A 24,649-nucleotide genomic window follows, 5' to 3' on the forward strand; every position below is an offset into this window, starting at 1 on the left:
ATCCCTCTCTCATGACAGGCTGTATGTTGTGCGAGTGGCTCATGGCCAGTTTCCAACCAAGTGAAGGAAGCTAACCTTAGGAAAATGGACTGGACACCAGAGGAGGTTGGAGAGGAGATTGGAAACGGAAGAATCTGGAAGTAGTCAGGTCCTTTGTTGCATTAGTCCTGAGGCTCGACTCCTTCCTTTCCTTTCTCTTCTCTTCAAAATATTTACCTTTTTGCCGTACCCAGTTCCATTACAAATTGTTCAAGCAAGTACAGAGGGGAGCAGCAGGGCAGGCAAGAAGACTGTGTCTGAGGGCGTGGCTGGGCTATTAAAAGTAAGCTGCATAGGGGCACCTGGGTGGCTCAGTCAGTTAAGCAGCCAGCTTTGGTTCAGGTCGTGATCTCATGGTTTGTGAGGTCAAGGCCCACAATGGACTCCATGCTGACCGCTCAGAGCCTGGAGCCTGCTTCAGATTCTGTGTCTCCCCCTCTCTCTGCCCCTCCTCTGCTTGTGTGCTCTCTCTCTCTCTCTCTCTCTCTCTCTCTCTCTCTCTCTCTCTCTCTCAAGAATAAACATTAAAAAAAAATTCTTTTTTTAAGTAAGCTGCCTAACAGAGCAGAAGACACGGAGGGGAGGCAGGCAATGTTCTTAACCACAAAGGGAACAAAGTTGTTCAGCAACTGACTGGAGTTGGTTGGAGGCCCATTGCTGGGTCATTGGGTTTTGTCTTGTTATGTTTGGGCGGGGGGGACGGTGCCACCTACATTTCATGGGTGGGGGCAGGAGAAACAGGGGCCTATAGACATTACACAGAACTCTCAATGCTGAAGCTATAAGTGATCTGTGGATAGTTAGGGAGAAGCAAGCGATCTGGATTTTAAAACATAAGGTTTTCTGAGATGATTCCTTGAAAAGCGTAAATAAGTTCAGAAGCTGTGAATTATTAGTTACTAAAGTCTTGTTAGATACCCATGTTTACTCACTTCTTAGAGATTAAAATTAGGATGCACCGGTGCTCCTGGGTGGCTCAGTTGGTTGAGCGTCCAACTCATGGTTTCGGCTCAGGTCCCAATCTCATGATTTGTGGGATCAAGCCCTGCATTGGGCTCTGCAGTGACAGCATGGAGCCTGCTTAGGATTCTCTTTCTCCCTCTCTCTCTGCCCCTTCCCCACTTGTGGATGCATACACACACTCTCTCTGTCTCTCTCTCAAAATAAATACATAACTTAAAAAACTAGCATGTGTTTCTGCTACCATTGTTAGGAAGAGTTGGCCTGTCTAGAGAATGTTGCACTAGTTGGGAGTAAAGGAGAGCTAAATGTCACGTTCTCTTGGTGGCAGCCGCTCAGTCTGCAGGCGTATTGCCCGTGTCGGGGATCTGATAGGGACTTTGCTCACAGACTTAACTGCTGAGACATGGTATTCATGCCTTGGCTTTGTCACTCAATTGTTTCTCCCCTCATACACGTAACCCTCTGCCTCCCCCTGCCAGTTTAGGGTGGTATTATATTGTAGTTTTTAAGAACAAAGACGTCCTGCCTTCCAGACGGTTTCTGTTGAGGAGTATTTCCTTGTAACACATGCTGCTGTCCTACGTGTTGCCAGACACATGTTCTACTACAGGTAACACTCAACAAGATGTAGACAGAATTAAAGGCCAGGTCAGAAACCATCCTGGAGGGCCAGATGGGAGACTGGCTGTATGGAGGCCATCAGGAGGAGAGGCTATATTTCATGCCTCAGGGCTCACCTTTTCCTCACCCAGGAGGAGGGACCAGAACAGGCTCCACTCACCAGTGGACTGGGAATGTCTGAAATACCACCATCCTGGGTGCCCAGTGGGTAGCGTCCTGGGTAGTATCGTAGCGGCGGGCAGCTGGGTTCTTTGTGGTTAGCAACTGGATTGGAAGGGCTGGCTTAGGCTGGGTTGAAAAGAAATCCTACTGGAGGTTCCAAAATTTGAGGTCTCTCTCTCTCTCTCTCTCTCGTGCTTGTGAAGAACCAAAAACCTGTTGTCTGAGGCATGACTAAGTCTTTTAGTTTTTGTTTTTGTTTTTAATCCTTCAACTGGTTGTCCTTATCTAAGCGAGTGAATAAGTGATCCAAATAAGTCTAGTAGCCGAGAGATCTCCTCTCCACCCTGCATTTTATCAAATCCCTATAGCTCTATGGACCTTCCTGTACATGGCTCCATCACTCTGGGTGTGAAGCCCCAAGGAACGGAGTTCGAAATGTCTACCTGCCTTATCTGTCTTCTCACAGATGCATGGCAGACCGGAGGAGTTCAGTCTCCACAACGTTTACCGAGGACGTGCTAGGTGCCAGGCCTTGGGGCAGACACAGAAGACATGATCCCGACAAGACAGGCTGGCTCCTCCAGCAGCTTTTGTTCTGAAACAGGTAATAGGCTTGAAAGAGGTTTGGTAAAATTCTGCTTTGAGCCCCAGAATAACTTAAGCAAGCCCCAAATACAAATATGACTGCTTTACCCGGTTTGGGGTGAGTGACACAGGTGTAGAGGCCGAGACTGTCTCTCATCCAGGGTCTGCCCTTTTCTCCACCCCACTGGCCTCCAGGACGGACATGCACAGATAGAAAATAAGTCAAGGGGCACCTGGGTGGCTCAGTCAGTTAAGCGTCCGACGTCAGCTCAGGTCATGATCTCGCGGTTCATGAGTTCGAGCCCCACATCGGGCTCTGTGCCGACAGCTCAGAACCTGGAGCCTGCTTCCGATTCTGTGTCTCCCTCTCTGCCCCTCCCCTACTCACACTCTGTCTCTCTCTCTCTCCCTCTCTCAAAAATAAATAAACATTTAAAAAATAAAAAAAAAAAAGTCAAGACAGAGCCCCAGAGTTACTGCTCATCCAAAAATCCAACTCACATTTCCCCGCAGATTTATCCTGCTGGTTTTTCTTTTCCGTCGTCTGGTAGATCTGAAGCCCAGATTGGGTCTCAGACCTCTTGAAGCCATAGGCTTCCTGGAAAACGGACGTGTCTCTCCTGCGTACTGTCCTGTCCAGTTTGTCACAGAAAAAGATTATGCTCTGACCTTTCTGCCGTTGTGCGGGACATATTTTGTTCCTATGTCCTGAGTGGTGGCTTTTGGGTGGTTCAGGGTGGGTCGGAGCAGGGTGGGGAGGTGCTGTCGGGCTGTCTACTGGAGCGTGGCTGGAGCCGCTCACTCACGGCTGTGGGTGCCGAGGAGCTGGAGAGAGACAACTGCAGGTGGAAGGAAGGGCCGAGTGTGTGGGGTCAGGGGGATGGGGAGCCGGCAGGGACTGTGTTTCGGCACAGGGGGCTCGGACCCTGAAGGAGCAGCACAGTAGGTCTGGCCAGACCCCGCAAACTTGGTCTGTGAACTCAAGCCACAGAGAAAGGGGATCGGCCCCTCTTGAGCCGGGCCCTGCGTATACTTTATGCCGCCTAATCCTCACAGAAACCCTGGTCGTGGAGCGCTACAGGCAGCTGAAGCGGAATAGATTAAGTCTCGAGTTCGTGAGACCACACAGAACATGCTAGCCTCAAATTCTGACAGGCCTGCTGATGGCAGAGCTTGTGCTCTCTGCCACCCGTGCCCGGCGGGGAAGGGCCCCTGCTCACGTGCCATTCAGAACAATACCAGTGGTGGTGTCCTAGGACACGGGGGACAAAGGCTCGACTCCCTGCCGCCTTTCTGTCATTCAGGAGCTGGTCTCTGGCTGCCAATTTGTATTGACTCCTCTCCCTGTGTTCTGGGGGGCAGTTGACTGCAGCCAGCCCATTCATTCTACCCTGGGACCGCCGCAGGACCACATAGATGCATAGAGACTGGTGAAAAAGCTGTATTTCTAGGTTGAAGTTCATTGTTGCACTGTTAAATTAAATCACAAGATAGAAGATTCCAGATTCCAGTCGTGTGGCTCCCCCCTGCAGCCCTCCCTGTGAGTGCGTGAGGCCCACAGCTCTGGCCAGCTCTGAGGAGAGGTTCACGGAGGATGCCAGTCCCACCGAGGGGCGTGGGGCATCAGACCTGTGGACAGAGGTGGTGACCTCTGGGCCACCCATGAGGTCAGCCACACCCCTGGGCTGTCCAGGCCAGTTCCTGGGACTTAGCCATGACACAGCCTCCTGCAAGAATTCTGGGACGCCTGCCTTTCCAGGTGGAATTTCCCACTTCCTTCTGGCATTCTTTCTATTTTAGTGTTTATTTATTTTTGAGAGACAGAGACTGAACGTGAGCAGAGGAGGGGCAGAGAGAGAGGGAGACACGGAATCTGAAAAAGGCTCCAGGCTCTGAGCTCTCAGCACAGAGCCCGACTCAGGGTTTGAACTCGTGAACCGTGAGATCATGACCTGAGCTGAAGTCAGACGCTTAACTGACTGAGCGATGCAGGCGCCCCCTTTCTGGCATTATTTATGCAATAAAGGGCATGGGGAGTGGGTAGAGTCAACACAGCCCTGCGAGGGGTGGAGGGCTCAGGGCTGGCTCAGGTACCATGCAAGGCTCTGGAGATGGAAAAGAAACAGAGCTGGGTGCTCATTTCCACCACGTAGACGCCCTATGGCTGATGCCTCCTTTGGGCTGGTTTGGTTTGTCAAAATAGAACCTTCCTCTGCTAATAAGCTAGCAGAGCTCACGAGCTGGTTCCACCAACGCTCAGCTACATGTTTCTCAACTGTTGGTTTTTCGTGGCCTCACACCTCTCCGCTCCACATTTATTCTGCCGGTTCCCTCCTCTCTCTCCCACCTCCTGATTTCCCAAGCTTCCTCCTAATAAGCTCGGCACAAAGCTGCTGCCATGTATTAAGTTCCCACCAGGTGCCGGGTATGTATTCACCACCATATGTGCCCAAATCTCACTTAATCTTCCTGGCAAACTTAGGTGTCCCTCTTCAGTTTACCAATGAGAAAACACGCCCAGAGAGGTTCAGTAACTTGCTGGGCATTGCACAGCTTCTCATAAGCGGTGGAAACTGGGATTTGAGCCTCTGTCTGATGCCAGGCTGTGCTCCCGGCAGTGCCTCCCTGCCCTGTACTGCTCTGGGGATGGCACGTGGGTGGGGGGAGGGCTAAGAGTGTACCACTCTGAGCGGGGGTAAGAGGCCATTCTGCACATCGCACTTCCGGATCTGTGATGTTGGTAGCGGACACCTGAACCTCGCATTCGGCTGCTGCTCCCGGGAACTGGCAGGATCACGCTACCTGGGGCTCTGGGTGTTTGCTGTTGGCAGAAGCTCCTCCAGGGCTGCCTGATGCTCTGAGCAGGCCATCAAGGCCCCGCTCCCCGGGGCAGCAGCTGTTATTCTCAGCCCAGTGATCTGAGCAGGGCCTCCCAGAGAAGAGTTATTGCAAACCTGGCCTTAACCCCTCCCTCTTCCAGTGACTGCCGCTCCTGGCCCTGGCTGGAAGTCTAGATTGCAAGATAAGGAAGGAGCGGGGCCAATTTTCTGGTGGCTTCTTGGCATCGAGCTCTCGTGTTTTTGCAGCAGCCACAGGCCCTACCTACATCCTTCCTGGAGACGCGAGGGTGGAACAAAAGCAAACCCCCCTCTCCCCACTTCCCCAGCTCCTGGCGTGGAGGCCGTCTTGATCTGCTAGGCACAGAGCCTCCCTTTGCCTGGCGGGGGCTTCTGTATGGCCCCCATTAGAAAAGCATGGTTTTTGAGGGGCTCCTGGAAATGTGTTGCAGGTGGGCTCCCGGACGCTTGGCTTCGCCGCTGCCTCTTCGGCTCTGTTTGCTTTGCCTAATTGTGTTTTCTCTGCTGATTTGCCTGAGTAAAGTTTTTCTTCCCCCCTTTGTGCGAGGTCTCCATGGTGCATCTGGTACCCATTTGGCTGGGGAGGGGGCAGAAGCAGGGTGGTTAATTGAATGCTTGGCACGCGGCTGCGAGGAGCAAACTGAGAAGAGAAGCAAGTCCTGGGAGAGCTTGGGGAATGCGGTTGGCCAGAGCCTTTGTACAAGGCGCAGACTCCACAGCATCCGTCCTTCCGCTTGGTTTCTGTCCAGAAACAGCGCCGCAAGAAGCTGAAGGAAGGACTTTGGGGGCGATTCTGACACTAGCTTGCGACTCCTGCTTTGGCATATGCCCATCTCTCCTGCGCAGAGCCCAGGGCTTCTCAGCAGGTGGCCCTGCCTGCAGGAAGTGGGGTGGGGGGGTGAGGAGGCGGGGCTGGGAAAGATACCTGGGTCTCTATTCTTGCCTCCGTCTAGCTTGCGGTCGGGCCTCGAGTTCCGCAGCAGGAATCTTGGCTCTGGACTGCGGTCTGCTGTGGGGACGCCGCACAGAAGCAAAAGTGAAGCAGCACCACTTCAAGCCCCGGCTGTGGCAGGGGCGCCCTTTCCCTGTTCACCTGCCTGCCTGTCTGGGCCTCTGACTTTGAGAGGTCAAAAAGACCCTGGGCTTCAGAGTCACACAATTTGGGTTTCAGGGGCGCCTGGGGGGCTCAGTCAGTTAAGCTTCAGACTCTTGATTTCAGCTCAGGTCATGATCTCACGGTTCGTGCGATCAAGCCCTGGATCAGGCAATGCCCTGGGACAAGCCTGGATCAGGTTTGGGACTCTCTCTCTCTCTCTCTCTCTCTGCCCCTCCCCTGCATGTGCACATGTGCTCCCTGTCTCTCAAAAATAAATAAACTTAAAAAAAAAAAAGTTTGGGTTTCAAATTGCGGTTCCTACTTCATGCATGCCTTTCAGTGAATGCCTATTCATTTTGGAGCCTCTATTTCCCCGTCTGTAAAATGGGACCAATTATACTGTTGGGAAGAGTAAATGAAATGGTTCCAAACATACATCAGCTCTGTACCTCTTTCACAACTATACATATCGCTTCAATCCGCACAACCATAGTAGGAGGGTAGTGTCTTCATTACCATCGCCATCCCTGTTTTATGGAGGACGAAATTGAGGCAGAGACAAGCCAAGTGACTTGTGCATGGTCTCACGGCCAGGCAAGGAGTGTGGCCTGGAGCAGGTGCACCCGGGCTGGGCCACGGCTGGTGGGAGGAGGCACACTCTGGACAGGAGCCCCTTCTCTCGTTACCTCAGACCTGCTGGAGCCATTCAGGAAAGGACAGTGACGTGGGACCAGCAGACAGAGTACGGGAATGGGATCTGAGGAGAGGAGGCTGGGTCAGGGGGACATGCCAGGCAGGGAGCCTGAGGGCTGGGGAACTGGGGCCGGCCAGGGCTGTTCCGGCTGCCCCCACCCAGGCCACAGCTTCTCCATGCCAGGTGTTCTCGAAATCCACACAGTCTGTTTGCGGCCCTGATGCTTCTGATCATGGGTCAGCCCTGGTGGCCTGCTGCTTCTTCTCCCAACATATCCAGATTTGCAGCTTCTCCATCTGATTGCTCTTCCTCAGCCTCTGGGCACCTGTAAGAGGGGCCAGTGTGCCCCCAGCACCTCGCCGCCTCCCTGCGTCTCCTGTGAGAGGGGCCAGTCTCTGATTTGGGTCCTGCCTGCACCCGTCCCTGCCCCAGCCTGCGAGCTGTCATTACAGCAGTATCACTCCTCCTGGCACAGACCAGGGTTTCCTCGAGGAAGGAGGTGGCCCTGAAGCTGGTTTCCTGTGCCTCTGGACCTTACCCAACCCTGCGAAGGGTGACCTGCTTGGGTGTTGTGGATGGGGCCCTTCTGGGAAGGGAGTGCCCTAAAGGAGAAAGGTGCCTGCCTTCACTGGATGGACTTGAAGGACTCCCACTTACCGCTCTACTGGAGATGCGCTGCTCCTACAAGAACAGTGGGGAGAGAAGAGAGAGTGCCATGGGGAAGAGCATGGGGGGAGGGGGGAGACCCCAGGGAGCATGCCGAGTGGCTGGCCATGTCTCCGTGCTCGATTCCGTGCGTGTTTTACACACATCTAATCAGGTCGAGCTCTCTGGGCCCTGCAGGGTATGTTCTCACCTGTCACCTGACTGGCCTCACCCCCCAGGTTGGAGGCACAGGGCTGACGGGAAGGGCTGTGGGATCCATCCTGTGGGCGAGATTCGGCTTGGTGAGCTGGCTTCCTGCTCTGATCAGTTTCCCCCCCGATGGAAATGGGGACCGCAATGCCACCTCTCACGTGAAAACAAGGCACCTAGGCTGCCTGGCACACGATATGTATTCGAGAGAAGACAGGTCCTTCTTTGTGAGGTTAACAGAGAAGGTCTTTGGCATACGTCCCACTCATGTGGAAGACTTTTGGAGCTGACCTTCTCGGCTTCTAATAACTCTTATCTCTGTACCTCTGACCTTCTTCCCAGGTCCAGTGCCCTCACACCCCTCATGCTGCCCTGGGAACCAGTGGGGTGAGCAGCCAGCCAGCCCACAAGAGCAGGGAAATCTGTGTTTGCACCCAAAAGACCTACATGAGTGGCTTTCAATGCTTTCCTGTCCAATAACTACGTACATGGGCAGTTCAGCACCCATGACCGGATGTAAATGCAAGGCACTGAGAGGTAGACCTCTCAGGGGACAAAGATCATTGACCCTGCATACAGCAATCAACTTAGACCTGCTCAGTGCTGGCTGAGGTGGAGGGCAGTGGAGAATGGGTGGTAGAAATGGACAGTATCGGCTATGGCCTCGAGATTAGCTGGAGCGGGGGGACTGGAGCTCATATCACTCACTCTCTTGCATGAAGTCCTGGCAGAAGTCGCAGCTTTGGGTAAAGACTCAGTTGGACTTGGAGGGTCCGTGACAGATGTGAAGGGTGAAAGGGGCTTCCCTTGGGCCTCAGTTCAATTCTCCTCTCAGGGAGACACTCCCTACTTTACAGACTGTTGGAGGGACCGTTCTGGACTGGCTTCAAAGCAGCTCAGCCCAAGAACAATGTGACAGTGTCTGGCCCCGGGCGTTCTAGAAGCTGCTGTGTGGCATTCACCCTGGGATGGCCTGGAGATGCGGGTAAGTTCTTGCAAGAGGCCCCCACTGAGCAATGGGAGACAGGAGCCTGGAGGTAAATGCTCACCCGTTCCATTCCCTGAGTGGAAAAATCTGAGCTACAGCCCCTCAGGCTCTTCAGAAGGTCCCTGAGATTGGTCATCCATCACCCATAACTCATCCGTCACCCACAGGTCATGGGTGCTGAACTGCCCATCTACCAGAGGTCATCTATCGCCTTTCCCACTTTTCCTGTTTCACTCCTCAGGTCCTCTCTCTGGATCCCTGGGATCACTTCCCATATAAACTACCTTCAGGTAGACCTGTGTCTCAGGCACAGCTTTTAGGGGAACTCACATGAAGCCAGCCATGTATAAAGCTTAAAGAGGGAGGAGAAGGGGCGGAACAATCTTTTCACAGAGTAGGATTGTAAAACCACCGAGCGCGCTGGGGTCCTATTTGGGGTGTGCAGTAATGTGTTGAAAGTAAACCCTCCAGCCACTTTATATCTTCTGTCACAACTTCAAGCCTCTCAGCTGTGGTCACAAACTATACGAGTAGGGATTTAATCTTGAATGGGCTTTTGCCAGATGAATTCGATGAAAAGAAAAAGGCATGGAAATGAGAGAATACACAAAGCAGTCACTATAATGATACATCATGGAATTAAGCAGAACAAGGAGGCAAGTGAGGATATGAGGAGATATATATACATATCACATATGTTAATATCTCCTTATATATACAATCCCATTATATATAAATAATCTTTGCATTTATACGGACATATACGTTATCTTTGCATATACAGTAAAACCTTGGATTGCGAGTAACTTGGTAACTTGTTCTGCAGGTGTTCCACAAGACGAGCAAACACTTCTAATAAATTTTAACTTGATAAGCGAGCGACGTCTTGCAATAAGAGTAGTACGTGACACCAAATGTCACATGATCACAACTGAGCTAATGGTTCTTGAAATTCACTTTGATATATGAGTGCTTTGGATTACAAGCATGTCTCTGGAACGAATTATGCTTGCAAACCAAAGTTTCACTGTATTTTGTATCTTTATAAAGAAAGATACAAAGGTGGTAAAGTCATGGATTGAGACCAGAGAGAACTGATACTGGGGTTTAGAACACAAGCATGAGAGTGTGGCTGGGGCCCCGGGGAGTAGAAATGAAAGATTGTTGGAGGTGAGGAGGTCATAGAGTTCAGGGAGCAAGGTGTGGAATGGACCACTATTCTTCAAGGTTGTTAAGTCACCAAGAATGGTGTCAGGAATAAACATGGAGAGCCAGATGCTGGAGTCATTAATGAACGAAGGAGAGTAAGTTGGTAGATAACAGTGGCAGGTAGTAAAGTGTGCCCTGAATTTTGAAGGATGGGAGTTTTGAAGGAGGAGTAAAGAGAACTGAATTACAGGTACAATGGGACAGCTATCCCACCCTTGAGCCTTGATGAAGCCCAAATAACCTCCACTTGAGAGTCTGCAGATGAGGTGGCGTTTGCAGAGCACAGCCAACTTTCCATTAGGGCAAGACAGGAAGACACCTTACAACAAAAGACACAGGGCACAGATAGAGGCATTTGCTGCTGATGACAGATCCTGTGTGTCAGGATGAATAGTACATAAAAGTTGGGAACGTGGACAAGGAGTAAGAAACAGAGACAACACTTGCCTTGTAGGATTATTGTCAATTGGAGGGATAAGTTTATATAAGTGGCCAGTAGCCTTCTGGTGAAGGTGATGAGGATGATGATGATGATGATGATGATGGTGATGATGGTGGTCATGGTGGTCATGGTGATGATGGTGGTCATGGTGGTCATGGTGATGACGGTGGTCATGGTGATGATGGTGATGATGGTGATGATGGTGGTCATGGTGTTGATGGTGGTGATGGTGATGATGGTGATGATGGTGGTGATGGTGATGATGGTGATGATGGTGATGATGGTGATGATGATGGTGATGATGGTGATGATGGTGGTGATGATGTTGATGATGGTGGTCATGGTGATGGTGGCAATGATGGTGATGATGGTGGTCATGGTGATGGTGGTGATGGTGGTGATGATGGTGGTCATGGTGATGGTGGTGGTGATGGTGGTGATCATGCTGATCATGGTGATCATGGTGATCATGGTGGTAATCATGGTGATCATGGTGATGACATTAGTGGTGGTGATGGTGATGATAATGATCTCAAGAAGAGCAAGAGCTAAAGATGAATTATAGGTAGAGTCAGGAGAAGCACAGTCTAGGAATCAAGTGTCCTTGAGTCTCATCCTGGCTCTGCTGTCTACTAGCTGTATAGCCTGGAACAAATCAATCACCTTTCCTCTCTGGACCATGGTTGCTTCATCTATAAAATGACAGGGTTGGATAACATCAGTGGCTGTCAACTCGGAAGTGGCAGAGTGGTCATACATACAATAGAGGTGATAATTCCCTGAAATACTTTTTCAAAATGTATATTTGCTTCCCCCAAGTTCCCCTAACCCCTACCCCACCATCCCAAGAGGTCAAATCTTATTCTCTGGGGTTAAGGACCCTGAACAGGCATTTTTAAAAAGTCCTCCAGGTGATTTAATAAATGCTCCCCTCACCCCCAGCCCTGTTTTCTTTCTTTAGGGAATTGCTGTGCCAAGAAGCTGGTCTTTCCTTTCTCACATGTCATTGCCCAGAAAGTGATAGTGGGAAAGATGTGGTTTGTCAGGCAGAGCTGGGCCAGAGCATTTATCAAAAGGACCAGATGCCCTGAGCTCTGCCCTTGGTGGGCAGATGGCCAGAGAATAGGCAGGGTTATTTTTATAGCTTTGTTCTTTGGGCATTTCCCCATTGAAATGCATAAGAATGAGAACTGAATCAGCACAGGTCAGTTTTGTTGCTATTGTTTTTGGGTTTTTGTCAATTATCAGACCACACCGTGCTGTAGGCCAGCCTAGGCGTTGACTAACTTTGAACAGGGCGGCCCCTCGGCCAGTCATCAGGGGGAAACCTAGGAAGTCCACACACAGTGGTGGTAGTGAACCCAGCACACCACACACAGGCCTATGTCAAGCCCCCTTGTATCCCCAATACCTAGAAATACACTCAGCACATAGTAGGGATGCAACAAATACTTGTCAAACTGAAATATAAGGGAAGGCAGCAATAGATCAAAAGGATAGCAGTTTGGGGGCACCTGGGTGGCTCAGCCAGTTAAGTGTCTGATTACAGCTCAGGTCGTGATCTCACGGTTTATGGGTTCGAGGCCCGTGTCAGGCTCTGTGCTGACAGCTTAGAGCCTGGAGCCTGCTTCGGATTCTGTGTCTCCCTCTCTCTTTGCCTCTAACCCGCTTGCATTCTGTCTCTGTCTCTCTCAAAAACAAACATTAAAAAAATTTTTTTAGGGGCGCCTGGGTGGCGCAGTCGGTTGAGCGTCCGACTTCAGCCAGGTCACGATCTCGCGGTCCGCGAGTTCGAGCCCCGCGTCAGGCTCTCGGCTGATGGCTCAGAGCCTGGAGCCTGTCTCCGATTCTGTCTCCCTCTCTCTGCCCCTCCCCCGTTCATGCTCTGTCTCTCTCTGTCCCAAAAATAAATAAACGTTGAAAAAATTTTAAAAAAAATTTTTTTTAAATAAATAAACATTATTATTATTTTTTTTTAAAGGATAGCAGTTTAGGGGAATGCATTCATTTTCAACTGCAGGAGAAAGAATAACTCCAGAGAACTACAACGTTATGCTGAGCCAAATTAGCAGTGAAATTGAAGAGCAGGATAAAATGACTGACATGCAAGGGTTCAGCCCCCACAGATCCTCTCTGAGAAGATACACTTGAGTGTTTCTAGCAAGAAGAAAAGCGACCCTAAGAAAGTGATCAAGTCACAGGAAGGTGGTAAGCCAATAAACCTATAAGCTTAATTGTTAAATCTTAAAAGATTTTGATAGCGTGATGTGAAAAATAATGAATAGAACTAAACAAAAACTAAAATCCCAAATGATTTCAATGTGGTGGGTTTGGGACACAGAAGAAATTGAAAGCAGGCTAATATTGGAATTACATCAAATCAATAGATAACTTTTCAGGGTAAGTATAGAGATATTGACAAATACCTGAGCTACATAGAAAGATATATGCTTAAGTGTGTTTTAAAGTGTAAGGATAATCACCAGAAAAAATAGAAATAGGGTATATAATGTCTAAACTATTGGAGGAAAAAAAATTCAAAGAATTCAAAATCCATTGAAACAGATGGTTTAAAAAAGGAAAACTAACAAAGACATTTTTAAAGTGGATACATGGTAAACATTATAATAAGGCTGGGGGCACCTGGGTGGCTCAGTCGGTTAAGCATCCAACTTCAGCTCAGGTCATGATCTCGTAGTTCGTGGGGTCAAGCCCTGCGTTGGGCTGTGCTGACAGCTCAGAGACTGGATCTTGTTTCGGATTCTGTGTCTCCCTCTCTCTCTGCCCCTCCCCCATTCACACTCTGTCTCTCTCAAAAATGAATAAACATTAAAAAAAATTTTTAAACATTAAATAAGGCTTTAGAAATATATCCAGTCATATTAGTTATCACAATGTATGTAAATGGGCTAAATTTCTCCTATTAAAAGACAGAGACTCACTAACTGGGGAAAATAAAATCCACTGTGGGCCATGATGTGAAAAAGTTGGAAAGCTTAGTTCTAGAGTATATACCCCGGAGTAAAATTTCTGAGTCAAAGAGTATATATTACTAGATATTGCCTCATTGCTCTCCAAATTAATTATATAATTTATTTTTGGAGTAGCATTAGAGTTCCCATTGCCAAATATTGATACTGTTAGACTTTAAAATTTTTGCCACTATATCAGGTACATGTTATCTCATTGTTACTGTATTTTGTGTGTTACCTTACTTACTAATGAGGTTGGGAATCTTTACATGTGTCTTTTTTTGGCAATTCCAATTGATTATTGTGAATGGCTTGTTCCTGTCATCTGTCCACACATTTATACATTTTGCCTTGTTCTTATTGATTTGTAGAATTTCTTTATAAATTTGCAACCTTTTATCAGCCATACGCATTGCAATATCTTGTCCTTGTCTTTGATTTGTCTTTTCAATTTATTTATGGTATTTTTGAACTATACAAGTTAAAAAATTTTTTAAGTTTTATTTATTTAAGTAATCTCTATAGTCTACATGGGGCTCAAACTCATGACCCCAGGATCAAGAGTCACATTCTCCTCTTACTAAGCCAGCCAGGTGCCCCTGAACTATACAAGTTTAAATTTTAATGCAATAAAATTTTATGAACTATACTTACTGTGACTTGTTTAAGAAATTATTTTGTATTCTAAAGTCATAACCACATTCTCCTCGACCCAAATACTACTTCCTTAGGAAAGTCTTCTCCAGTCCCTCAAAATAGATGATGTTTCATTATATGCTCTTATGATACTGTTTTCTTTAATTGCACTTATCCCAGCGTAATTATACATTTATATATGCAATTGACAAAAAGTCTGACTCCTCCATTGCAAGGTAAGCCCCAGGAGGTCTCAGACCATGTCTTATATTCTCTCTTTCATTGTAATATCTCCAGGGCTTACCATAGTTTCTGTCATATAATAGGTAACATTTATTAAGTCCTTATTATATGCAAGCATTATTCTAGGACTTCACATGTACTTATTTAATAGGTATGACAGATACATAGACAGATACTATACTGTCCACATCTTAAAGATATAGAAACTGGGGCACAGAGAGGCTACGTGACATATTCACTGTCACACAACTAGTCGATACCCAAGTCAGAATTCATGCCCAAGGGTTCTAGCTCCACACCCTTTCCTCTCAACTGTTAATGTATGTTCCTCAAAGGGTAGGAACTCAGCAAATGTTTACCGGATGAAATGAGTGGAAAAAGCCACAATTTTAGCATAGTTCTCTCAGAAATAGAAATATCATTAAAAAAAAAAAAAGAAAACTGGTATATTTGAATAAGACACTACAAGCTGTATAGGTTATTTTTAACAGAATAACATATATTCTTTCAAATACTTATGGAGCAGTAACAAAAATGCACTATCTACTATGATTCAAAGGAAATCTCAGCAAATATTAAGTAGTTGAAAGTATTTAAATAAATTTACTAGCCAAATGCAATAATAGTATAAATTAACAACAAAAGGAGGGGGGAAGGGAAACACTTTATGTTGTTGTTGGTGTTCTTCTAAGTATAATTTATATAGTTAAAGTATTCAGTTGTGGAGCTCACAGAATTTTGATGTCCACCCCTCAGTAATCATCCAGCTGAAGATCTAGAACATTTCCATCACCCCAAAAAGATTCCTCCTGCCCCTTTCTGGTCATGCCCCCACCCAGAGACAATCACCGTTCTTGAACTTTATGTAAATGGTTCACATAGCAGATACTCTTTTGTATCTGGCTTCTTCCACTCAGCATGTTTTTGAGATGCATCCCTGTTGTTTGTGGTACGTACGAACTGTTCATCCCTTATTTACTTACTCATTTTTTAAGTAGTATGTCTCTGTGCAGATATATTACTGTGTGGTAATCCAGACTTCAGTGTGGGGTTATTGCACCTGCATAAAGCTAATAGAAACATTTAAAAAAAAAATTTAATGTTTATTTATTTTTGAGACAGAGACAGATCGCGAGTGGGGGAGGGGCAGAGAGAAGGAGACACAGAATCCGAAGAGGACTCCGGGCTCTGGGCTGTCAGCAAAGAGCCCAATGCGGGGCTTGAACTCACAACCCATGAGACCGTGACCTGAGCCACAGTCAGACACTCAACCGACTGAGCCACCCAGGCGCCCCGAAACATTTTTGTACAAGGACTTTTCTGAATATGTGCCTTCATTTATTTGGGGCATGTACCTAGTAACAGAATCTCAGGCTTATCAGGTTGAGGTAAATTTCATTTTATTAGAAACTGCCACCAAACTACCACTCTTTTCCAAAGTGGTTGTGCCATTTTATACTTTTGTCAGCCACATACGAGAGGTTTTGCTCCTCTTTCTCACCAATATTTGATATTTTAACATCATTTATTTATTTATTTATTCATTCATTTATTCATTTATTCATTCGTTCAATGTTTATTTTTTGAGAGAGAGAGAGACAGAGCATGAGCAGGGGAGAGGCAGAGAGAGAGGGAGACAGAGAATCCCAAGCAGGCTCCGCACTGCCATCACAGAGCGAAACGTGGGACTCAATCCCATGAACCCGTGAGATCATGACCTAAGCTTAAGTTGGACACTCACCTGACTGAGCCACCCAGGTGCCCTTGATATTTTCACATCTTTTAAATGGCAACCGTTTGGTGGATGGCAAGTGGTATCTCATTGTAGTTTGAATTTGCATTTCCCTGAAGACTGCTAATGTTGACTACCTTTTCACATGTTTTTTTAGCCATTCATATATCTTCTTGACGAGTTGCCTGTTCCAATGTTTATTTATTCATTTTGTAATGAGCTGTCTTTTCTGTATTGATGTGTAGGAGTTCTTTATATAGTCTAGATACAATTACTGGGATATTTTAACACAGACTTTTAAATAACTCCTAGATTGAAGAGAAAATTTTACTGAAATCACAAACAAGTTAGGAATAAACAAGAATGTGAGCACAGCATTAAAGAAAAAAATTTGTGGGATGCATGCAAAATAATAGGCAGAGAACATTTTACAGTTTGAAATAGTCTAATTAGATAATGAGGAGGTTTTTTTGGTTTTTGTTTTTTTACTAAACTTATGAATCAAGAAGCTAGATAACAAATTGTAAGGTAATCCCCCCAAAAGTAGGAGAGAATAAACATGAGAAAATGCAGCAGTTAATGGAGTAAATGCAAAAAAAAGAAAAATGATCAAGGCTTTGATCGAGGCCAATTATTAATAAGGAGAAAATTGATGAAACATCAGAAATAAGAAAGGGTGTATATTCTGTTAGAAGATTTAAAACATAAAAACATACCATGCTCAACTTTTTAAAATAAATGTGCAAATGTGGATTTTAAAATGGTGATTTCCTGGCAAATATAAATTCTAAAATTGACTAAAGAGGTATAGTTATAGAAACATTTAAAAGTTAGGCAAAGTTAATCATAAAGCTCAGATCACCAAGAAACAGATAATTTGGGGGGTCTAGTACTTCTTTCTGAACCTAGAATAAACTTGGAAGCTTCTCATCTATGAGGCTTGTGTAACCATATAACAAGACTAAACAAAGATATCGAGGGGAAAGAAAATATAGATCAATCAAATTTATGAACAAGGACACCAAAATCCTAAATAAACAGTAGTAAATTAAATCCATCTGTGTCCTAAAAGAATAATATGTCTTAACAAAGCAGGGCTTATCCCTGGAATGCCAGGATATTTCAACATGAAGAAATCTATTAATGTAATTCATTTGATCAAGAATTACGAGAAAAATCATAACGTCATCTCAATAGATTCAGAAAAACTGTTTTAATGAGCTCAGCAAAGACCCATTTGTGACGTAAAAAAAAACACTTAACAAAACAGAATTAAAATAAAACAGCCTCATTTTCATAAAGGAACGAAACCCCTCTACAAACCTGATCTTCAGCGGTGAGTCACCTGTTTGAAATCAGAAACAAAGACGAACACTGTTATTATTCAACATCCGAGCTAATGGAATAAAACGGTATAAAATAACAAAACGTATTAGTATTGAAAACGGAAAGACAAAACTGTTTTTACTTGCAGACTGTATAATTGTCTCTTTGGAAAATCCTTCTCAATCAACCGCAAAATGATCTGAACTAGTAAGAGAATTTCAGTAAGTTGGCCAGATACTACACCCCATTCATAAGCAATTGCAATATCGGGAACGCTAAACTAAAAAATGTGTAAGGACTAAACGGGTGGGGGGCGGGACACCGGAAACATTTCTCATAGATTGCAAGAAACTTAGGAAGTTTTAGGAATTATTTGGGGACCAATCTGGGTGAAACGTGTCCACATTGGAACACTTGACTGATGACTACCCATGACGATGACCATAGGTTTACTTTCTCTCATGGAGATTTCCCGAAATTTAAATCCCCGATTCCATGCACCTGTCAAACAAAATGAGATCTTATTTTAGCCCCTTACCCTGATGACCCCAAGCTGTGGGTTTATTTGTCTGCTCTTCAATTTGGTGTGTAGGTTTTGCAGAACGGAAAGCTAATGCTCAGAATGACCTCTGGCCATTGACTGACTTGCTCGGTTGGAGCAAGTCATACAATCGTTGTGGCTTCTAGAAAGAAAGAAAGTGGGTTGGAGGGGTGAAGGCTGGTGTTGGGGCAGCAGGCAAAGACTGGAATTTGGTAACAACAGTGATCATGGAGTTAATGTTATCAAAGAAGACAGGAAGGGGGGGTTGAGAGGAATATCTGGGTATGCTGGGATATTTTCTGTCTTTTGAGTCAGGCTGGCATCAACAATGGCAGCTTTCAAGCTCTCGTGGGTTTATAGGCATGGACCACATATTTGAAACTGGCTTGCACACTCATCACGGCGTAATCCTCATGTCCCACCTGGGGTCCACAAGACATCAGGATGCACCTTGAGGGTCAGTTTTCACAAGGGCTTTAGAGCTTGAGGGAAAAACAGTGAAAAAGACTTAGATGTTTAAGGTTCTTGGAACACTGATAATCAAGTAGCCTAAGTAAAGACAGGAGACGAATACCCGCCCCAAACTTTGGGAAATACAGGTGACAGGATAGAAAGGTTTCCCAAGGAGTTTGCAGCTTTTCTTGAGGCAAGGGGCAGTCATATAAACCTATACCTTCTGAGGGCTGGGGTGCCCTGAAAAAAAATCAGGGCAAACTAAAACAATTGACCAACTTCGCTGCTGATTCCAAAGAGAAATGATCAAACACATGGTCACAGGGTCGTTTCTCCGTGCTTGTTTCGTCATCCTTTGGTTTGTCCAGAGAATGTAGAGGGTGTACCTATCAGGTTCCAGTCCCGGGAACACAGTGTAGGCTGCTGATTCTAGAAATAAGGTCCCATCAGGAATAGTTACAGCTGCATCGGGGACCTGCCTCTTTTCTCAACCACCTTTGTCTGCACGGATAATGGAGACTGTGTGGCTAGGTGATTTCCAGCTGCAGATGTGAGTCTAGGACAGCACTGGCTGATCATTGCCCCTCTCTCAACTCTACTACCCTGGAGAGCAAAGCAGACAGCCTACTCCAGGCCCATTTTGACATTTGGCAGATAACAGAGGCAGTAGCAGGAGTGAGGGAGGTAGTTTTCTGGTTTTAGGATAAGAGCAACGGAATGTCCTATTTGGCCAAACTTGAGAGAAGCTGGCCAGTTCTGGAGCAGGTGGGCTGTTCATTTTTCTCCTTTACAAGGAAATGAGGTTTTGTGTTCCCTTCTGCAAATCCCACCTCCCCACACCTGGTCAGGTGTAGCCAGCAGTCCTGCCTGACACCCAGGCAACGTTCTTTTGGGACAAAGGCAAGCCAGGCGTGATCTCTGCTCCACGTCAGGTTTTGCATCTGATCTCAAGTTCAAGATCTCAAGTCTCATCTCTACTTAGCTCTGCCTTCAGTCAAGTTAGGATAATGACATGCATTGTCTTTCCTTGAAGGTACCTTGCATCCTATGGGGACGGAGACTGAATACTTCAGTTTCAGAACAGGACGAGGTTCATGTGACAGAAGGAAGCGCCCATGAATCAGCTGTCCAGACTCCTTTTAGGTGAACCGGAACCCCCACAGCCACAGCCTCTCAAGTGGAGATTTTAAAGCAGTAACGTCCAAGCACTCAGACAGGTATTTTAAGGCCACAATTTAAAATTATAATCTTATTAAAAAACCAACAGGTTTGGCTGTAATGAGATTTTTTTTTTTTTCGTTCGACCCTCAATGTTCCTGCTTCACCTTCTCCTTGGAATATAAATTGTCAGACTGTTCATGGGTTTTGACATAAGGTTCATTTGGCTCCAGCCACTCTGAAAAAAGGGAGATTGTTTTTGTGTTTGGTTGGTTTTTTTTTTTTTTTAATTTTGTTTCTTTTGCTTTTAAATTCTACATTCTCTAGGACATGTACTTGAGTGGCATTCAGTATACATATTTGCAAGACTTAAAAATGAAATATCCCCTAATGCAAAGGAAGGCCACAAGCTGACATTCCCTGAGTTTGCCAAATTTTGTTCCAGAGGTTGGTGACCTTCTGTTTCAAAACAGGAAAGAAGTGAAATCGTGGGGAGTCACCTACACACAGGCTTTGCCAGATAATTATTCAGCTGACAGTTCAGGGAGCTTAACAAACTCTGCTCTGTGGTCTCTGAAGACTGAATTCGTTATACCTGAAACAAGAAAAAAAAATTCCCATTGGGATTTTCAGATCTTAGTGCTTTCTTTAAATATGTGGTTTACCTGTTTAAGGACTTGGCAAAGAAAATAAAAAACGCCTTTCTTAACAGTTACATCTCAGGCTTTAATTATTCCTATTTTTGATCTTGTAGCTGTAGCTCTAGAATTAAATAGTCCTCCTTTAATGTGGGTAGGTGCTTAAAAAAAAGCCTTTCAACTTGTAGTCTTAAAAAAAATTTTTTTTTTCTTGCATGAACAGCTTGGGTGGGGAGAGAATTAAAGTGCCAGCTATGGCCTTTTTGTTTTACTGGGAAGCTAATGGGCAATGATTTGGAAATGCCCGGGGTATACGTTGTGGCACCCGGATGGGGGGTGGGGTGGGGTGTGAGCAGGGTGCAGAGTCTGGTTCAAAGCGGAGGTAGCTCCCTCCCCGCCCCCACCCCACCCTCCTCCCCCTGTGTCTGTGGCCAGCACTTTCTGGGAAGATGACTTTGCCCCCAAGCTGCTATCAGGGCTGTGAGGATTGGGGTCTGGGTAGGGATAGGATGTGGGGTAGGGTTTGGGAACATTATTTCCACTTTTACCCAAGTGGCCAAAAAAGACAGGTTTACCTGTGAGAATTCTTCATTAATTCTACTCCTCTTGTTGTTGAAGATTTTATTGTTTAATTTTTTTTAAGGTTTATTTATTTTTGAGAGAGAGAGACAGAGTGTAAGCCAGGGAGGGGCAGATAGAGGGAGACAGAATCTGAAGCAGGCTCCAGGTTCTGAGCCATCAGCACAGCGCCTGACGCAGGGCTCAAACTCACGGACCACGAGATCATGACCTAAGCCGGAGTCAGACGCTTAAACAACTGAGCCACCCAGGTGCCCCTTGTTGTTGAAGACATTAAAAAGATGGCTCTTCAGGATAAATATTCAGAAGAACCAAACCATCCTGCATTTAGGGAGAGCGAGAACAGGCATAACTGCCTTTTTCTTCCCCATCTCGCACCATGGTGTGGGGTTAAGCATGACAGTGGTGAGGTTGACGTGTTTGGGTAGTTTGAGTTTTTTAAAAAAAATTATCTATGTCTTTTTGTAAAATATAGATCTCTATTTCTCTCTATGTAACTGGGGAGGGTGGATCTACAGAAATAAACAGAAAGTTCCGGAAGAAGAGGAACCATCCCAAGAACAGGAAGGACTGAGCTGCCCTAGGATCATGATAAACAAAGAAGAGTCCAACTGTGTTTTGCAACACAATGGATTCACTCAGCGTCCTGGTGGAGAGCTGACTGGACAGTCTCTGCTCCCTTCCTCCTATGAGATGATACCTCCTCACAACGCCACTAATTACAAGGTGTCACTGAGGCATAAGAACACAATAACAAGAAGCCAGCAGTAATACAGTGTTTAGACTCTGACAACCACTTTACCTGCATAAACTCACTCAGTCCTCAGGACAGCTGTATAAAAGGAGGAGCTATTATTACCTTTTTTTTTTTTTTTTTAACAGGTGCAGAACAGGAGACACAGAGAGATTGGGTAACTTGGCTAATGTCACATATGTAGGAAGCAGCATTGAAATTCAGGTAGTGTGAGACCAGGGTCCTTGCTATGAATGACTGAACGTTGAATAGTAAAAACAAAACAAAGAAACAGTGAAGGCCAGGTTGGAAGTGCTGTGACCAAGACTTGATGGGACATCAGATGGGGGAGCAGAGCAGAGTTCCACTGGAGAACTCAGAGATCCTCAGGAGAAGGACAGGAGGAGGAGGAGGCTTTTCTGTGTATCTTATCAGAGCCACAACCCGGAGTCATGCCGTCCCTACCACATTCCAGCTGGATGTGGACTCTGTCTAGGGGCTGGCGATCTTTAGTAGGACTCAGGTGCTGAAGGTCCCCGTTCTGTTGCCTCCAGCCTGCTCCCCACCCCCACCCCCACCCTGGGTGCGGGGAAGGGTGACTATCCGTGGGAGATGGGGAAGTGCTCCCCCTGCCGGTGGCGGATTTGCAGGCTCAGGGCTGTACTGGCGCAGTCCAAGTAGGTAGACTTGCTGCAAGTTGGGAGTCCAGTCCGGCGGGCGGATGAGCCAGCTGCCTGCTTTTGGTTGCCAGTTGATGGAGAGATACCAAATGGTTAATGCAGTTGCCTACCAGCCATCAACGGGTCTGGGAGAGAAGCTGAGTAGACTCGGCACCGACAAATACTGAGCTGTAGAACACTGTCTCCGCCATGACCCTAGGGAGGGATCATTGCCAGGCTTTTACCTTCTCCTCCTCATAAAGAAGGAGGTGTGGTCTTGGAGAAGTCCGACTTGTCCACAGCTGGCAAATGGCAGAGGCAGAATGAGTGAACCCCTGACCGCGCCCTTGATCCCTTGGTTCAGCCTCGGGTGCCACACTAAGACTCTGGGTATTATTCCTCTTTTTATGAAATGATGCAACTTCTTCCTTTCTAATCGAGCCTGGGTGCGTTTGAATGCCCAAACCTCAACTAAAAGTTATGGAACTCTAATGAACATAGGTGCAACTGAAATTATCGAGGCTGGAAGGAGGGTGACAAAAATGACTAATTTCTCACCTTTATCTACGGAAAGCAGAGGTGGCGCTTCTGGACTGAGTGAAGTCACAGGTGCAAAAATCAGAGCTGTCGGCTCAGACCCAATGAACCACTTCGTGCTCACCACAGATCGGAAGGTTCATCAGCCCCCGTTCCTTCTCCTAGATGAGACAGGGAGGTCATATCAAATTTAACTCCTGTGATGCCCTGTCTTCAGGAGACTTTGGGCGAACACAGAAGGGTTTGGGGGATCCTTGGGACACAACAAAACATGAGCTACATGCTACTAAACACTTCCTACACACCAAGTACTTGGCATAAACTCTCTCACTGAATTGGTGCACCAACCTTATGAAGTGCAGACTGTTTTTAAGCCCATTTTACAGATAAGGAGATTAAAGCCTTAGTAGATGAAGTCACTTGTCCCAACTTTGTGGCCCCAGAGCCCAAGGCAGTAACCATTAGGAATATTCTCTGTCCCAGTCTGATTACAGTAGATAGATCACACACACCTGTTGCAGTGGGTTGATTTTTGGGGTCTGAGAGGAAACCCGGTTCTACCCTATTTTACAGGCCCCTGACCCCTTGGCCAGTGAGGCTGTGGGAGTCCTGAAGAGGGAGGTCACCCAGCTCTAAGAGGAAGGACGCATCTCATCCTTTTCCCACACAAAACCTCCCATTGCCTTACCTCCAAATGGATTTGGAAGAACTTCTGGATTTGACCTGGGATGAAGGGTCTGAGAGACACTAAAAGGGGTCTTCATGGCTACATAATCTCAGTTCTGGTCAGGGAGTTCCCAGTGTGGGAGGAATATGTCTTTAAATGCCAGATCTGAGTGATGGGCTAGAACCTTCAAGATCTTTCTATATCAAGAAAAGTAGTTTGTGAACCACAACTAGGACTACATATGGAGGATGATTATCCCAGGTGGAGTTTCCCTCAGAGGGCAAAACTGTAATACAGAGCTTGGGATTTTCTCAAAGGTATCTTCCTCCATCACTTGCCTTGAGTTGAGGGCTCAAAGTAAGACAGGTAGCCTCTAAATTTACTCTCCACATGATGGAGCAGGTTTTGGAAGTGAGGTCATCTCTGAAGATAGGCCATTTTAGACATTAATACAGTCTCTCCATTTTGCAGCCAAGGAAAATGGGACCAAGCTTTCTCAAAGTCGTTCCCTGACTGGCAAGGCTGAGGCTAGAACCCATGTCTCTTGACCAAACGAGTCCAAATCCCAAGACCTGTTTCTGTCCAATGGCTCACTGATGCCTTTGAGTACTTGAGGCTTTTGTCTAGCTTGGCATGTGGACAAATCCCCCCTCAAGATCCCTCTTCTCCAGAAGAAAATGTGATATTCAGGCTGGTATAATCTTAAACACTTATGTTTAGGATCTCATAGGTGGACATTTAAACATCCAATTCCCTGCTTCCATGAGAACAAAATAGAATCTTGTTGCAAATCTGCCCAAAATACTTGTGATCACACCCATGCCTTTGTCAGTAGAGGTTGATGGGCAAGCCAAACATTTTTACACGAGTCAAGATCCTGAAACATCTCAAGGTCCTGGTCCTAGAGATCTCTAATGTGTAGCTGCTGAGACATAACCTAGTCTGACATTTTTTATTTGTATTTTTATTGTTTTTGGTTTATGTTTATAAAAGTAACAGTTAAATGTCTGGTTAATTGAGAAGTTATGGTTAGCTGACTTCTGGTTAGCTGAGGTTTTTAAATATTATATAACCTGCTCTACCTGGGTCCTCCCAGCCTCCTCAAACAGGCTGTAATGAATATGTAATGGCATAGAAGCTTCTCGACACTTGTTAAAATACTGTGCATTCTTCCTCTCCTAGAGTGTGTTCATTATAGATACAACAGGAAAAAAGATAAAACGCCTGAGTGACTGACACCCAGTTTGGAATGTGAATCTCTCA

General features: G+C 46.1%; 1 protein-coding gene across 2 annotated transcripts in view; it reads left to right on the forward strand.

The window, feature by feature from the left end:
- Positions 1-24,649, forward strand: part of LOC123385454 — a 66,958-nt gene that overhangs the window by 33,436 nt on the left and 8,873 nt on the right. For both annotated transcript variants that reach the window (XR_006597986.1, XR_006597987.1), the window contains 4 exons: positions 2,252-2,389; positions 8,731-8,858; positions 12,494-12,720; positions 19,449-19,632. The gene's annotated coding sequence lies outside the window, so the exon portion shown is untranslated. The remainder of the gene's footprint in view (positions 1-2,251; positions 2,390-8,730; positions 8,859-12,493; positions 12,721-19,448; positions 19,633-24,649) is intronic.

This window comes from Felis catus, chromosome A1 (assembly GCF_018350175.1).
Source record: "Felis catus isolate Fca126 chromosome A1, F.catus_Fca126_mat1.0, whole genome shotgun sequence".
NCBI lineage: Eukaryota > Metazoa > Chordata > Mammalia > Carnivora > Felidae > Felis > Felis catus.